A 13,403-nucleotide genomic window follows, 5' to 3' on the forward strand; every position below is an offset into this window, starting at 1 on the left:
TTCCAGCCTTCACTCTATCTCCCATTTCAGCAGGCAAGAACACAGTTCAAAGAAGGCCTCGGAGAGATAGAGGGAGAGGGGGAGAGAGGGAGAGAGAGAGAGAGAGGGAGGGAGAGAGAGCTGCTTTCAACCCTAATCTCCACAGCAGCAGCTGTCTTCTCTGTCTCTTTCTCACTCTCTCTCTCCCTCTGTCATTCTCGCCCCTCTGCCCCTTTATCTTCTCTGCCCATGCGGTTTTGATGTTACCTGCTATCTGTCTCTGTGAAGTTCTTACCGCCGAGACCTCATCATGGGCCGCAAGGTCAGCTCTCGTCCCTTGTGTCCTACTGAGAGAGGCTTTCTGGCGCAGGGCCACTGGCCACCTGTAACTTACCACGCCTCGGGCATGGAATCATGCATGTAACACATTTTATTTATGGTTGCCATAGTGTGTGTGTGTGTGTGTGTGTGTGTGTGTGTGTGTGTGTGTGTGTGTGTGTGTGTGTGTGTGTGTGTGTGTGTGTGTGTGTGTGTGTGTGTGTGTGTGTGTGTGTGTGTGTGTGTGTGTGTGTGTGTGTGTGTGTGTGTGTGTGTGTGTGTGTGTGTGTGTGCACACTTCCAATGTGCCCATACACATTAGGCACTGCTAAAGACACATTTAAGAGACACAGTCCAGAATGGACTGTGATTTATAATTTGCAGGAACAGAGTTGAACCTTCTTAACACACTAATTGCCAGGGGTTATTTAATCCATTAAATTATAGCGCCCAATCGATTTATAGCAACGGAGCACTTTTACCGACGGACCGGATGTTGTGCCGGATGTGGCAGTGCTGGATGTGGCTGTAGCAGCTAAATGTAGCCAAAACACTCTTGATGCGATCGACAACAACAGGAGGAGGGATTCAATCTAACACGACTAGCGACTGGACAGCGGGGGCCCGTCTAACACATGATCCTAAAACATGCAGTAATCCTGGTCACTAAACTGCCTCCCCCTGGCCAGCCGGGGCGCCTGATGGAGGGGAAAGGAACTGGTTGGAATAACGTGTTCCTTCCACGCGCTACGTCCAACCAGGGAAACTCCCCCCTGTCAGGTGTAAAGGAGCAACTTGGACACTCAGGCATGAAGGAAGCATGAGTTCAAGTCCGTTGCTCTCCCCTTGTCCCCCATATATGGGGACTAGGTTGGTGGAGGGTGTGTAGAGCCCAGGATCACATTAGATGATTGACACAGGGGTGAAAAATGGGTTACAAAATCGTGGGATAAAAAATAAAATTTATTTAAAAAAAAGGAATTGGACGGGATGATTTAGATCGCGAGTTATTAACGTTTTAAGATTTTCGTTGTTGTTGGCTAAACAGGGGGGGGGGACATTTTCGATGACATCTCACTGTTGCGCAACATCGGGAAACAGGTGACCGTGCTCCTATAGGCTGTGGAGCGATGCGAACCGTTTTCATATCAATAAACTTATTTTGGATAAAACTTCGTCTTGGGTACTGGGTGTTACTAATAGAAAGGACGGTGACCTTCGTCCTGGGTGATTGGGGTGTTAACACCGTATTCCACATCCACGTAATGATAGCATAGCAGTTAGGCTGTTGGCTTTTAGGATGATGTTCTTACAACACAGTACAGACGATAAGAAATTGACTGAGGAAAAGATTATTTAAGTGCGCGTGCGAGTGTGTGCGTGTGTGCGCAGCTGAAATAGATAGAGCTTTGAACATCAAAGCTTCATCCTCTGGGGGGAAAAAAGGGCACATAGTGATTTCTATCCTGCTCACCGTGATTTCTTTCTTCCTCTATCACTCCCTCACACTGTTCTCTCTCTCACTCCTTCGGTCTTTTCCTGTGTGTAATGTGTAGAATATACATTTTGCCTGTTCCCTTGATTTATTTATTAAGTGCAGTATAAAAGTAATAGTCATACTGTTACTAGCCTGAGCTGAGCTGGGATTTGTAGCATCACAGTAAAAGCTCCTCTTGAAGGGGAATAAAACGTTTACAAAAAAGTTTACAAACTACAGTTCAATATAAAGATGCCAAGCTGATAAATAAATAATACACTGAGTCTGTGATGTAAGCAACACAACTGCAGCTACTGGAATTTATAATGGCGGGTATTAGGTTTAGGTGTGTCAATGCAAGCATTAACAATACTATTGACTACTGTTAATTCTTTCATTTGCCATATCAAAGTGTCGCAACAATCACATGTGTTATTGACATTATTTTGTATTTATTTATTCTTTTGTCTTATTTTTTTTGTAAAAGTGCATTATGTACAATAGTTACTATCTCAGTTCAGGGTTAAGATACCTTTTTGTGTTTATGTTTTCAAGTTTTATGTGGATGGCTCCCGTATTGAGCTCCTCCTGTCCAGGTCGCCATGTCCTTTGCTAGGCTTAGTCATCAGCTGCTCCTGGGGGTCTGAGTCAGGTCAGCCATCAGATGGTTCACACAGTATCCATGTCAGCTAGCCGCCACGCTAGAAGGCTATCGCTTCGCCAGGAGGCCACTGAGGGCAGTACTCGCGAGTGCGCTGGTATGCTTTAATCACCAGTCAGACTGTACCTGAAAATAGCATGTGTGTGTGTGTGTGTGTGTGTGTGTGTGTGTGTGTGTGTGTGTGTGTGTGTGTGTGTGCGTGTGCGTGTGATAGTTTGGGTGTTTATATGTGTGTAAATGAGTCTACTATGTGTATCCTATCCATGTATTTATAGGCTTTTTTAGGTTAATATTTTTAGGATGACATGACATCCTCAGGTTGCTATTTCAGAAGATCAATTGATATCCAGTTGTAAAAAGAGATAGACATGTACTTGGGAGCTGTCACAGCCCAGCTCCCGGGAGTGGGGGTAGAGATGGCTGCTAGGGTTGAGAGGAAAATATTATCAGTCCCCAGGCAAGCCAAATAAGCAGAGTGAACGAATAGCCCAGCCTAGTAAAGTGCGTCATTTTCAGTGTGCTTGCGCAGGTCTGGGAAGTCTAGAAAAGTATAGAATTATGAATTACTGTTTTTCAGACCTGGAAAAGTATGGACATCATAATGACAGTCTTTTGACTAGACCTTTGCTCATAGAAGTACATGCATAACAAAAGTTTGAAAAAATATAAAAAGTGTGTACACATTCTAGTGTTCGTTGCAGGTGGAGCGAAATGCCTTCACGACCGACGACGTACGTCGCGACGTATATTTTTCCGTCGCAACGTATATTCGAGTACGTCCTGGCGTAAATATCAATTCGTCCCGGCAGAACGGACTCGTCGCGGCTATATCTACCCGTTTGCGACCTAGTAGTTTGACTATTCTTTTACGTCGCGACAGAACGGGACACGTCACGGCTATATCTACCCTTCTCGACGTAAAAGGTAATTCGTTGTGGCGTGTGTGGACTCGTCGCAACAGAACGGAACTCGTCGCGGCTATATCTACCCGTTTGCGACGTAGCCTAATAGGTTGACTTTGTTATATGCCCGGTGCGCGGTGCCCTGCGCGGTGCCCTGCGCTGCCCTACGCCCACCGCGTGCACCTTGCCGGTCCGCCCTGCGCCCTGTGGCCTGGCACGTGTGCACGTGTGCCAGGCACCTTGCCGGTCCGTGGAGCCCTTCGCCGTCCCCAGGCGACCCTGCGTTCCAGAGCTGTCACCCATGCCCACCGAAAATAGCTGATCTACCAGCTCCTATACGGGATGGCCCGACCCGCGTCTGTGGACCCCTGGGGATCACGGTAGTCCACGGGGGTCCGTCTGTGTGTGTGTGTGTGTGTGTGTGTGTGTGTGTGTGTGTGTGTGTGTGTGTGTGTGTGTGTGTGTGTGTGTGTGTGTGTGTGTGTGTGTGTGTGTGTGTGTGTGTGTGTGTGTGTGTGTGTGTGTGTGTGTGTGTGTTCTGCGCAGCCCCGTGCGCCTTGTGGATCAGAGCGCACGGGGGTTAATGATAATACCCCCGGGCGGTACGGGTCCCCGTGGACCCTTGGGGATCAAGGGGGGCCACGGGTGTCCACGTTTGCGGAGACGCTGCCTTCATATTAGCCTATACTTTAATAACAATAAGCAGCTGATCTACAATTGACAATTTGACATGTCATTGCGTCGTATTCTGTCTGTCTTTCACGCACGCACGCAGACATGTCACAGACCACCACATAACCATATTTGTATGGCCATATCGTTTATAGGCCTTATAGCTGAATAGCGCCGGCCGTCGGGGGTTCATTTGGTTCCACTTCCAACCGTCCCATTATGGTCAACACTTATGATATGCTATTGCATTCTTCCAACTAAAGATTTAAATATTAATCTGGCAGCTCCGAAAATAGCAGAAGATGTAATGCAGTAAATGACATGGCACGGACTGGCTCAGAAAATCTCCCTGCATCATTATAAACCAGGCCTATACTGAATGTAGGCAATTGAATTCCATTACGTTTGTTTCAATCAACTGAACTAGACCAATAAAATAGTAGGCTAGTATTTATGTTTTTCGTTAATAATAATACTGCTAATTATTATTGAACGGTAAGTACGCTGGTATGTACGCTATGGTACACTATAAGCTTGTATATCTGTTTATTTTAAGCATGCCGCCGCATTCTGTCAGAATCTCGTGTGTGTGTGTGTGTGTGTGTGTGTGTGTGTGTGTGTGTGTGTGTGTGTGTGTGTGTGTGTGTGTGTGTGTGTGTGTGTGTGTGTGTGTGTGTGTGTGTGTGTGTCGCACGCGTGCGTGCGTGCGAACTTCATGACAGTGGTGCAGCATTACATTGTATTTTGATTTGAAATAAATAATGATGAATAGATGTCTATACTGTTGCTTGTGTGTGTGTGTTATGCTATAGGGTTAGCTGGAACACACGCCCTGTATGATCTGTGGTGCGCATCTACAAGCTCCAAGTGTTGCGTCCACATGCAGCGCGTTGTGAGCTTGCAGATCGTCGGTGCCCCACTATAGAGAGATGGTAGGGTAGTGCCCAAGCCTATTCGTATTCCTATATGATCTGTGGCTATATTAAAGCCCTTTTATATGTGATCTCACATAATGTGCGAGTCAGAGCTAACGTTACTCAATCATCATTTGCCGACTGATTTATATCACAGCACAGCTATAACATATAGCACACATGTGTGCACATGTGTGCTTGTAATAAAAGTGGGTTTCCTATGTTTGCTATAAATTGTAGCTATGTCAGAACCTGGACGGACCACAGACAAGGGATTTAAATATATAACAGAGCAATCTTTATTAAAGCACAACAATAATAGAATGAGGCAAAAAGGTAATAAACTATAACAGGACATTTCATATATGCACAGCACTTAATGATAAAACCACTCTATAAAATACCAGCCTATTTACATGTACACATAGTGACATAATACAACAGTGTTTGGTCATGTACTTAACTAGCCGCCAGGGCGGGACCCCCCAGGGTCTGAGCTGTGACGCCGTCCAACTCCCCAGGGGATGCTTAGCTGGCCGGCGTGCCGCGCTGACAATACAGTCTCTTTAAACTTGGTCAGCTGTCATCGTAGGTCGCGGAGCGAGGCGGCCGATCACCCTGCTACTTGCCCAGCCCTGTCTATGGAGACCGTAAGTGTAGTCTCCCCTCCTGCTTCATTCAAAGCTAACTCCCCCTCGCTGTCTGTCTTCGCTGTCGGCTGGACTAAAACCAGCGAACGGCCCCTCCCGTCCCCAGAGTGCCGTGCCGCAAGACGTATGCTCCGACCTGTACAAACACCCAAGTGTCCCTTTTATACTGGCGTCCACCACCTGAATTCACTGCCGTCAATCAGTGCGTCTCTGCTCATCAATCACTGAGCTCCTCCTCTGCTGCACACATCACAATATGTTATAGCTCTAGAGACGCAGAGACAGAGACATATTTATTTAAAATAATCCTGTCTCGCACGGCCTATATAGAGCCAATAAACGGAGCACCCCCCCCCCCCTCTCTCTCTCTCTCTCTCTCACTCTCTCTCTCTCTCTCTCTCTCTCTCAGCACACGCTGTGCTGTGATATAAATCAGTCGGCAAATGATCATTGAGTAACGTTAGCTCTGCCTCTGACTCGCACATTATGTGAGATCACATATAAAAGGCCTTTAATATAGCCACAGATATAGTACAATAATCCAACATTAATGGTCGATCTTTTTTCCAGGCGAGACGAAGAAGTGGAAGAAGAGGTACAGTTATCTTTTACTATTCATGAACATATGAAAATAACAAACATGCTTGTGAGAATGTACAACGATTTAAGTAATGTAATTTCTTTTGTTTATTCCACAGACTGACAGTGAGGACTAAAGGAAAAAGAAATCTGCGTTTTTTCAATGTTTTTAGGCGGTGATTCCGGAGGAAAATCTGTGGGATTCTGCGGAGTGTATTATAATTTTTTCTTTTGATCCATGCATCAATGTGTTTAGAGAGCAAAAATAACTCTAAATATGCTAAATAAACATTAAAGTACAAACCTTTAAAAAAATTAAAAACATCTCCTTAATCCTTGGGAAGTACAAATATCTTACTGCCTTGACAACATCACTTTTAGGTATAAAATAACAGCAAATATAGCACATCTCGGGGAATTTAATGTTGTAATAACATATCCAACAGGCTGTGTACTGATAACAGGTACTTGTAGGCCTACGTGAATATGCAATGTACTTATATATGTGCAGCCGCGTCACGTTCCTATACGGCGGTGGGTGGGTGCCAAAAATAAATAAATAAAAAAAGCCCAAACTGGTACACCCGATACTATTTAATATTTCCCTTATTTTCCCTACATTTTCTTATCACATCTATGGTATGAAAACAATGCTAAGGAGTTGCTTCAATGAAATATAATTGCTTTAAGCTGAAAACGATATGTTTAATGATGTTTTTTAGCGTTGTTACATTTATCATGCATGCCAATTAATCCGACATGCGCAGCAATTGTAACACTGGAACAGCGTCCACGTTCGGTTTAATAACTCCCGACCTGTTTTATAAAAAAAATAACTTGAAGTGGTTTATGGTAGCTGACATGTGTAGGTCCGTTGCCTGAAAATATTACATGTGTAGATAAACGGATCTCTGAGTAAAAAAATGAAACGTGCAAAGTGTTACATCGTTGGCAGCTGTCCGAACCATGGAAATGTCAACCGGGTCGTCACACACCAGAACCAGACGAGGGTCCGAGTATACTTTAGATAAGAATCATAAAGTGTTTATCATAACATTTAATACAACAGTAAATTGAATGAAAGAATGAATGAATGCATTGATGAATGAACGAATAGTTTATTTCGGTGCTAAGACAATGTAAGTGAATGTTAGTCAATAAAATGAGAAAGACAGGCTGTTATAGAAGTAAGAAAACAATCACTATATATTTTGCGTGCTCTGCGCTGGCTGGCTGGCTGGCTGGCTGGCTGGCTGACTGACTGACTGACTGACTGACTGACTGACTGACTGACTGACTGACTGACAGACAGAAATGACGCTATGAGCGTGGTGAGCTTTGATGATCGGCTAAAGTATAGGCTAATATAGCCTTGTATAGAAATGCATATGACCCCCCCCCCGGCCCCCTCAAAGGGTCCACATGGGGTGGGGGGGGGGGGGCACGGATAGGAGCACAAGCGCTCAAACTATAGGTGCATGCGAGAATAGGCCCTATAGTTGCACACATGGCTATGTGCACAAGCCACGCATTATCACAGTTTCTCTGTAAAGGTTGCTCACACACACACACACACACACACACACACACACACACACACACACACACACACACACACACACACACACACACACACACACACACACACACACACACACACACACACGAGATTCTGACAGAATGCGGCGGCATGCTTAAAATAAACAGATATACAAGCTTATAGTGTACCATAGCGTACATACCAGCGTACTTACCGTTCAATAATAATTAGCAGTATTATTATTAACGAAAAACATAAATACTAGCCTACTATTTTATTGGTCTAGTTCAGTTGATTGAAACAAACGTAATGGAATTCAATTGCCTACATTCAGTATAGGCCTGGTTTATAATGATGCAGGGAGATTTTCTGAGCCAGTCCGTGCCATGTCATTTACTGCATTACATCTTCTGCTATTTTCGGAGCTGCCAGATTAATATTTAAATCTTTAGTTGGAAGAATGCAATAGCATATCATAAGTGTTGACCATAATGGGACGGTTGGAAGTGGAACCAAATGAACCCCCGACGGCCGGCGCTATTCAGCTATAAGGCCTATAAACGATATGGCCATACAAATATGGTTATGTGGTGGTCTGTGACATGTCTGCGTGCGTGCGTGAAAGACAGACAGAATACGACGCAATGACATGTCAAATTGTCAATTGTAGATCAGCTGCTTATTGTTATTAAAGTATAGGCTAATATGAAGGCAGCGTCTCCGCAAACGTGGACACCCGTGGCCCCCCTTGATCCCCAAGGGTCCACGGGGACCCGTACCGCCCGGGGGTATTATCATTAACCCCCGTGCGCTCTGATCCACAAGGCGCACGGGGCTGCGCAGAACACACACACACACACACACACACACACACACACACACACACACACACACACACACACACACACACACACACACACACACACAGACGGACCCCCGTGGACTACCGTGATCCCCAGGGGTCCACAGACGCGGGTCGGGCCATCCCGTATAGGAGCTGGTAGATCAGCTATTTTCGGTGGGCATGGGTGACAGCTCTGGAACGCAGGGTCGCCTGGGGACGGCGAAGGGCTCCACGGACCGGCAAGGTGCCTGGCACACGTGCACACGTGCCAGGCCACAGGGCGCAGGGCGGACCGGCAAGGTGCACGCGGTGGGCGTAGGGCAGCGCAGGGCACCGCGCAGGGCACCGCGCACCGGGCATATAACAAAGTCAACCTATTAGGCTACGTCGCAAACGGGTAGATATAGCCGCGACGAGTTCCGTTCTGTTGCGACGAGTCCACACACGCCACAACGAATTACCTTTTACGTCGAGAAGGGTAGATATAGCCGCGACGAGTTCCGTTCTGTTGCGACGAGTCCACACACGCCACAACGAATTACCTTTTACGTCGAGAAGGGTAGATATAGCCGTGACGTGTCCCGTTCTGTCGCGACGTAAAAGAATAGTCAAACTACTAGGTCGCAAACGGGTAGATATAGCCGCGACGAGTCCGTTCTGCCGGGACGAATTGATATTTACGCCAGGACGTACTCGAATATACGTTGCGACGGAAAAATATACGTCGCGACATAGGTCGTCCGCCGTGAAGGCATTTCGCTGTCTCTCGTTCGTTGTGATAACTGCTGGCTGGGTATCACCTTTCAATCTGAACAATATTTCTAATTCAAGAAATCTGTTGCGCGGTACAATTATTGCATGTAAGTGAAGTTTAAATTGTTGTTGTTCCTGCACCTGTACTAAGGATAACACAGGAGTCTCGAAATAAAGCATGAAAATCTGTTTTTGTTTGTTTCATGCTCATGGCTTGAACACCCCAAAAAATCAACTGGATCTCTAATTATTGAGTAATTATGGAAGTATTATGCAAAATATGCAACAGAGAAATTGACATTACCAGCATGGCAGTGTTGGTCAGGCATCTGAAGGGCAGACACATGCATGTCTCACTGACAGTGCTTTGAGATCACCGCCGATCAACAAATATATTGCTATCACCTAACTCCATTTTAGAATTTTTACCTAACTTACACTTTAGTGAGTTAGGTTGTTTCCTCCCGACAGCCAGAGATATCGTTTTCTTAGAAAACTCCAAACTCTCCAGAGAAACCAAAGAAGCCGTATCAAGATATGCAAGAGCGAAACAACACAATCTCTCAGATCACTCCTGGGATGAAATGGGAAAATAATTACTTTTGGGTTTTGGCACCTTGTAGTAGTAACAAGGTTCCACATGTGTTAAACAAAGTTCCAGTGCGTTTCAGTTGGCCTCAACTTAGTCTTGTGGATGTACTGTAGCTGGTTCTCTTGCTTAGTGTTACATTCCCTTAGTATGTCTAGGGGTAAACCCATTCTGGGCGGGAACCCCTATTGGTATCTTACCCCCTCAGGCCGGGCACCCAAATTTGGGTTCTGTACAGTATTCAAAAATGTAAAATTTTTGATGCTGCTATATAAATATTTGAAGTTTTTCAGAAACCTTAGGTCAGGATTTAGAGGCGTTTTTAGAATAGGCCTTAGGCCTAAATGGGTTAAGAAGAGGATGCAACACGGCTGGCATAAGAATTAAATTAAAGGGATTGCCAGCACATGTACTTCCAGCCTTCACTCTACTAACTAAACGTTAGTATAGTATAATAATAATGAACAATAGTGATTACAGCTTCAAGACAAAACAAAAGACAGGCTATATGGGGCAACTCAAATAAACCATCAAAACTATCTGACCCTATTCTACAGTATCACATGACCCTCTTACCTAACTCTAACCAATAAATGAAATGAAATGTTACACAAATTCAAACTAGTATCTAAACTGTCTACAGTGTAGACAGTGTACACTAACTACTGCCTAACAAAGGCAAAGGCTGTCGGAGAGCATTTTTGGCGCTGGCCGACAAAACCCCTGATCTGACGTTAAGCGGTGCCCAAAAGTTATAGATCACAAAGGCTTTGCAGGTAGAGCACATGACATGGCCCTAAAAATATATATAATTTTAATATAAAAAACTATTTTTGCATCTGCCGCTTGAGATGACCTGAGATGACTTGATTGATTGACATAAAAAAGGGCCTGTCAGCTCAAACACACAATGCAATAGTTGTTGTTGCGTACAATCATCAGTAGCCCCTTTATTTCTTTATTTGTCTTATAGTTTCTCTGGCCTCTACTACTGCCACCTACCGTCCATTCATTGAGAGAGAGAGAGAGAGAGAGAGAGAGAGAGAGAGAGAGAGAGAGAGAGAGAGAGAGAGAGAGAGAGAGAGAGAGAGGCTTCCAGGCGTGCGTACTCGGCAGTTGGCTGGGAGGCGAAAATAGCCAAAGCGATCCGTGTAATCGTAATATTTAGGCACAAACAAACTACTGACAATGTTGATGTAACTAAGAGATTCGCTGAGTGAGTTATATTTTAAATACAGAGATTTAGAAGGAATAAGCTAAATCGTGAGGCTATACAATTCCTCTCCTTCCTTGTTTCTCTTCTCCTGCAGGAGATCAGAATCAGATTCTGAGAGCTAGTGTGGGCCTATTAGAAGACAGGGCAGTGTTGCCAGGTTTGCGAGTCGTAGTGTGTGTTGAATGGCATTTGAATGGCATTTGTGGGCTTGTGAATTAATTTTCTCACATGTAATTTGTTCTCACTTGCATAGACCTGGAGAATTTAGCGTGGTGAAAGGGCAACAGTGTTCCTGGGGTGTGGGTGCTTCGGGCGATAATGTTTGTAGTAAACAAATGCATTGGCGGCGTACAATCATCACGTTATCATCTCATAAATATATATAATCCCCGATTATGTAACACTTAGTCGGCTAACTAACGATACTAATGATATCCCTGTTTGCCAATGAAAGATGAAAGCGAGGTGAAGAGAAAGCACATATTCTAAAACCTGAGTATGTCAAAGTGGCTGATAATATCACTCCCTCTTCTTATAATACTGCTCCCCATCTCTCACTTTCTGCCTCTATACCTTTCAGCATTGAGCCTTTCAGCGTACGTATGGCGGTGTCACATCATGCCACAAATAACTGATCTATACGCTGACAATGCATCAGATCTGCGACACGTCGTGAGCTTATAGGTTGGCTATTTCTGGTGCATTGACACCTTCGTACATATGAAGGTGGCCAGCAATTGGACATTACTTCTTGTTTTCCATCTTACTCTCTTCCCTCCCCGGCTCCGTTTCTCTTCTGTTCTTATCTTCCTGTCCTCTTGTCTTCCTCCCTACCCTGACAGCCCTAACCAAATCCCCACTGAGCCTCCTGCAGTCTCTCTGGTGGCTAATACTAATGAATGGCAGGGCAGCGTGTGGAGCAGGGGGCGGATGAAAGGAGGGAACAGGCAGCATGGTGGCCAGGAGACATCAGAAAGGAGACACATTTCAGCTAGTTACTGTATGGGGCCATGTTCCCTAGGCAGCGGTTTTGTGACGCTTTGCTTGCAAAAAACTTGTTGCCAAAAACTTCAGCTTTCATTTCATTTCACCACCTCCTTTCACCCCCATCTGCAATTTTTCCTTCTCGCTGCATTATCTTGCTGCTGAGATTTCCTACCTGCAGAGAGGAAGGCAACTAAATCGAATTGCTGGATTACAGGTGCAAAACACCTCGTCTTCAACAAGCTTTTTTTTTAAATTGAGCCAAAAATTAAAATAAAATCCATCTCAACTATTCCGTTCGCCAAACCAAAATAAATGAGAATTGTATTTGTGCAATGGAACACAAAACTAACTCAAGTATTTTGTGAGGTTACAATGACCTTCGGCTAGTGACTTTGACCACAACATTCTATTCAGTTCATCCAAGTGGACATTTAGTGCCAAATGTAATGAAATTCCCTCCGTGTGTTACTGAGATACTGCATGAGAATGGGGTGGACTTGAGATCAGAATTTAAAAACAACTTTATTGTCACATCACAGGTTCACAGGTGTGAAACGGTGGGTGAAATTTGTTTTTGTGCAGGCAACAGTGACCATGACCTTTGACCACCTAAATCCAATCAGCTCCCCTTAGAGTTTTAAGTGGACGTTTGTACGCCTAGGCATTCCTCAGATATTTTGATCACAAGAATGAGATGGACGGATGGACATGCCGTTGGATGGACAACCACAAAAAGCATAATGCCACCGGCCACAGCTGTTGCATAAATACATAAAACATCTCACTTCGGACAAAGTTTCTTTCTTTCTTAGCTTTGCAGCTAGTCAGTTTGCTCACTTTGCTGCTGTACTACAGTACTCGCTGGGGGATTTAGAAGACTTGAAGGGGTATTACTGTTGACATTATAGTGGAACGCAGCAGCATGCCTCTCCAAGGTAATTGTACTCACAGGGCGTTTTGAATGGCTTAGGATCACTTCCACTGTTGATATTCCAGTCCACTACCATGTAGTGTGACTTAATATAATGGCTTATATAAGCAGAAGTTGGATATCGGGTGTTCAACATGATACTTGCACCCTTATTTAGAGGTGTCTGTCAGTTATTCTGAGAGCTCCATAGTACATACGTGATTGTAGGCTTTTCTTGCATCAAAGTAAAATGGAGACCATTTTCCCACCAAAAGTAATCATGAAGTCTACCTGGTCCTGGTTATAGATTTACTAACGACAAAATGCTGATTCTATAGGGCACAATGCTGATGTTATCTCCTTTTGAATCGCTTAAAGGATTATCATTCCAATTCATGTAAGGAGAGCTGTA

General features: G+C 44.6%; 2 protein-coding genes across 3 annotated transcripts in view; one reads left to right on the plus strand and one right to left on the minus strand.

Annotated features, from left to right (window-relative positions):
• The window catches only part of cachd1 (cache domain containing 1), a 108,031-nt gene that overhangs the window by 49,171 nt on the left and 45,457 nt on the right, over positions 1-13,403 (plus strand). The window lies entirely within an intron of this gene.
• Positions 5,948-13,403, minus strand: part of lurap1 (leucine rich adaptor protein 1) — a 435,521-nt gene continuing 428,065 nt past the window's right edge. Inside the window, exon 3 of the transcript XR_014569424.1 lies at positions 5,948-5,963. The gene's annotated coding sequence lies outside the window, so the exon portion shown is untranslated. The remainder of the gene's footprint in view (positions 5,964-13,403) is intronic.

Source organism: Protomyctophum parallelum (assembly GCF_964188405.1).
Source record: "Protomyctophum parallelum genome assembly, chromosome: 6".
NCBI classification, from domain to species: domain Eukaryota; kingdom Metazoa; phylum Chordata; class Actinopteri; order Myctophiformes; family Myctophidae; genus Protomyctophum; species Protomyctophum parallelum.